General features: G+C 43.7%; 1 pseudogene; it reads left to right on the top strand.

Moving 5' to 3' along the window:
- Positions 1-751: 751 nt before the first annotated feature.
- On the top strand, positions 752-4,137 carry LOC120288585 (annotated as a pseudogene).
- Positions 4,138-4,628: the final 491 nt, after the last annotated feature.

The raw sequence follows: 4,628 nt of genomic DNA on the forward strand, positions 1-4,628 counted from the left end.
GCGAGAATTGATAACTCAAATTCTTTGATTATTTAACCAGAAAAACATCAGCAAGTTATCAAAACAATGGTTAATAAATTCATATAGGAGCAGATAAATTTAGAGTTTTGATAATAAAGTAAGACAAATAAAAGTACATAAAAAGATAAGAAAAATTAATTACTTGTGATTCGTCAGGAAGAGTCGGTAGATTCATAAAAATGTCAAGAAATTAGCACGTGGGAAGAACTACTTTCCATCGTTGAACGAAATGATGGGAACCTTCCGGGCATCAGCTAGTGATGCTGTTTTTACTGTGCTCCCCGTGTCTCTTTCAGGTCATTTTCTCGTCACTTTCGCGTTGCCTTCCGTGGCTTGCGCGCCATACGCTCTCTAAATTACTAAATTACTTCCGGGGCTGGGGGAGTCTTCTTTATGTAAACAGGAACTCGAGAATACAAAACGACCCCCACGCCGTGCACTTCCATATAGATTCTACGGTCGACCACTCGTCTCGTCGCGTGCATACTTGACTTGGACTTTCTAGGAATCCAAACCTGACCATCGGACCACGATGATAGCCGACCCCAGTTACGAATTTGTCCTGTCCTTAGTCAAGCCGACGGAAACCAAACCAAAAAAAAAAAAAAAAAAAAATCGTTGGGCCCCACAAGCCTAGTGGCAGTTTTGTCGAATTTATAAAGGGCATCTCCGCTCTCCGATTTTTAAACTAAAACTAAAGTATATTCAACGGTGTTTAACTCCACCTCCGATGGCGGCGTACCCCGTCAAGGGTGGTAGTTTGACCAGACGACGAAGGGAGTGGCTGCTCCTTTCTTCCGGTCCGCCTTTTGAAGCTCCGTTCATGGCGTCTCCATCTTCTCCCTCCTTGAACCACCTCCACCTCCTCCTTTGATGCTCCCATCTCTTCTCTCCGACAGAAGAGTAAAGCAAGAATCGCACCCAAGAAGTCAAAGATGAATCTTGAATCGGCGTCGCCCGCTGCCATCTCCCTGTTCTTCGCAGTTCTTTCTCTCACTGCTCTCTCCCCAGCTTCCGCCGCCGCCCCGCCGCCGCCACCAACGGATCGACATGCCCTCTGGATCTCAGCTACGTGCGCACAATCCCTTGGAACAGTTCGAATTGCCAACACCCCAGCTTCGAACCCAACGCTTCCCTCAGCGACAATTCTAAGAACCCTGTTGCCAGAACCTCCTGTCCCTCTTCGGCGTTGGTTTGGCTCAGAGCCTCCGACAGACTTCTCTGTTCCAACTCCCAGACCTCAACTCCTCCATTTCTTGCCTCCAAGACTTTCAATCCGCCCTCACTTCTCTCTCTCTCGCCACCGATCTTGTTTCCCACTGCCTCGACCCTTCGCAGTTCCTCATCACGCCCTACTCTTGTGCCCACATTCACACTACGCAGGACTGGGTCAGGGAACTTGGCAACTCAACGATTCTTGATTCGGCCTGCAAGCCCGACCTCAATGTTTTGACCTACTGTGACCAGTGCGTGTCTGCTGGTTTGAGCGTCCAAGCCGAGCTGCAATCCATCAGTGGTAACAATCCCAATACTACGGATTGCTTTTATTTCACTATTCTGTATGCTGCTGGTATTGTCAATGCTTACGGGCCCAAGAGTAATGGCGCGCTGACGTGCATTATGGCATTGTCAATCAATAAGCAAGGGAGTTCGGCTGGTAAACGGCACACTAATCTCGTTTTTGGCTTGACTGGTGCTGGTGTTGCGGTCATAGTCATGTCTTGTTTGCTGGGTTTGTACTTTTGGTATGATAGGATGAGTAAGAGGAGGAGGAGAATTCAGGGGTCTAATGCAGATTTTAGTCTTGACCAGGAGGAATCAGGGTCTAGGGCAAGGCCAAGGCCTAATACGGGGTCTATTTGGTTCAAAATTCGTGATCTTGAGAAAGCAACCAGCAACTTCTCACAGAAGAATTTCATCGGGCGGGGTGGTTTTGGATTGGTTTTCAAGGGAGTTCTATCTGATGGGACGGAGGTTGCTGTCAAGAGAATTATCGAATCAGATTTCCAGGGGATGCTGAGTTTTGCAACGAGGTCGAGATTATTAGCAATTTGAAGCATAGGAATTTGGTGCCACTTAGGGGATGCTGTGTGGTAGACGGAGATGATAATGATGATTATGATGAAATGAGTGGCCAGAGATATCTTGTCTATGATTACATGCCAAATGGTAATCTCAATGATCATCTTTTCCCATTGCCCGATAATCAAAGTGGGAAGAAGACATTGACCTGGCCTCAAAGGAAAAACATTATTTTGGATGTGGCAAAGGGGCTCGCTTATCTGCACTATGGGGTGAAACCTGCAATATATCATAGAGACATTAAAGCGACAAACATTTTGCTGGATGCAGACATGAGGGCAAGAGTTGCAGATTTTGGGTTAGCAAAGCAAAGCAGAGAAGGACAATCCCATCTTACTACCAGGGTGGCTGGAACTCATGGCTATTTGGCTCCCGAGTATGCACTTTATGGACAGCTGACTGAAAAGAGTGATGTCTATAGTTTCGGAGTGGTTGTTTTGGAAACAATGTGTGGTAGAAAGGCTCTTGATTTGTCTTCTTCAGGTCGCCACGGGCATTTTTGATAACAGATTGGGTCTGGTCTCTGATAAAAGCTGGGAAGATAGAAGAAGCATTTGATCCTTCGTTGTTGAAAGCTGGAGAGTCTACAAATTCGAACCCAAAGGGCATAATGGAGAGATTTGTGCTGGTTGGAATACTGTGTGCTCATGTTATGGTGGCTCTAAGGCCAACCATCTTGGATGCACTGAAAATGTTGGAAGGAGATATTGAAGTTCCTTCCATCCCAGACAGGCCAACTCCCTGGGACACCCATCATTTTGCGGAGATGGCAACACTTTCAGCATATCACCTGCCTTAAGTGGGCCCAAATTGAACCCTGGAGACATGCTCAGGTAATGGAAGTTGGGAAAAGTTGAATGATTGACCCCATATGTTTTAGAATGCTTGAAAGTTGCATAGATAAGTAATTCTTCATTGGGCATCCTTATAAGGAAGTATGAGTTGGTTTTGTAAAGTACAGGGTGAAAAAAAGGTCCCTGTTCTGTATATATTCTTGTAAGAGTTGTGTACCATTTACCACAGAATATCTGGTTATCAAGAGGTTATTCAAGTGACCTCTGATTAGGATATAGTTCTAATTACGAGAGACATATGGCTTTCAGCATCTCTATTGGATCAGACTTGATAGCTGTACTCCTGTTCTGTCCTCTCAGAAAGTTGGACAATTAGCAAGGCAAATTCACTTTATAAGACAGGAAGATGCTGAATTTGATATCCGAATATAGCACTATTCTTGTGTCTTTTCTTCCTTTAGGTGGTGAATATTAGTAATAAAGATATGCTTATACAGGAAATTTAGAGTAGTATACAGTACTTGAGATCTGATCTTGGGTCTTCCATTCATGTGAAATGAAGTTTAGTTGAATAGAAGACAAGATGGAAGTGAACAAAATGATCAATTGTGGGATGCAGATATCCTCGTTTTTGTCTTCACTTGTTGGTGTTGCCGACCTGGAGAAAAAAGTCCTCTGAGACCTTATGGAGAAGAAAATTAAAAGAGAAATCGAGTGATAATTTGATATCGAATGTTCCATTGCATTTTACATTGCAAGAGAATTTGACAGCATTACCTGTTGCTGTTCTACTTGGTCTTGCATAGAAAGCTGCTATTCTATCTGCAGTTACCTTTACAAGGGTTTGCACTGGTGATGCCAGTAGCTTCTCTGCTGTAGCTTCTCTGCTGAAGTTGTGATTTAAATGGCTGCACATGCTGCAGGTTTACTCAGAGAGCTGAGGACTTCAATGGAATTTGAATATCCAGGGGACTCGAAATATTTACTACTTTTTTTCTTTTTTTATCTTCCTTTTGTTATCTTTGTTCATAACCATGTTGATATGAAATGGAAGAGTTTTGGTAATTTGCAAACGCAGGAGAGGAAATAGCGTAGTTGAAAAGTGAAGTCACTGCCTGGTAGTGTGTTAGGTGTATATTTGTTACAATTTACCATCGGTATATGCGAGGCCAGGGTAACATCTCATATTTTGTCTATACAAAAAGGAAGATCTTGTTCTATCTTCCAAATAAGTGACAAATCATTGGTGGTGTAAAATTTACAATCTATAGGCCTTTTTATTGATGAGCCGCAAGCTCCAAGAACCCCCAACAGTGCTTGCGTTTTGCCAATGCCCATGGCGATTCGAGTAATCATGTCTCAGAATAGCCTCCATTTTCTTCATTTCAAAGTTCTGCTGACGAAAGACCGTTCTGTTTTTTTCACCAAAGAAAATGGTAGGTGGACTTAAAAATGTTTTATGGAGAGGCAAGGCCTCGATCTTTGGTGTAGTTCAACTGAAATGCAGAGATCAGAACTCTTTCAATGCCGATCTTTGAATGGCAACAGTTCAGAATGCCGACATCTTTCGTTGTTTTATGCCAGCTTAGTCCGGGGTCCAAGGGTCCAAATTGGCGGGCTCCGTATATGTTGTCTGCTCTTTCCTGTTCTTCATAGCTTGATGGAAGCAAATCGCTTTCTGCATTTGCATTTCCGCCCATCGCCTTCCTCCTACGTCCAAATTTTTTGGCT

This window comes from Eucalyptus grandis, chromosome 9 (assembly GCF_016545825.1).
Source record: "Eucalyptus grandis isolate ANBG69807.140 chromosome 9, ASM1654582v1, whole genome shotgun sequence".
In the NCBI taxonomy this organism is placed as follows: domain Eukaryota; kingdom Viridiplantae; phylum Streptophyta; class Magnoliopsida; order Myrtales; family Myrtaceae; genus Eucalyptus; species Eucalyptus grandis.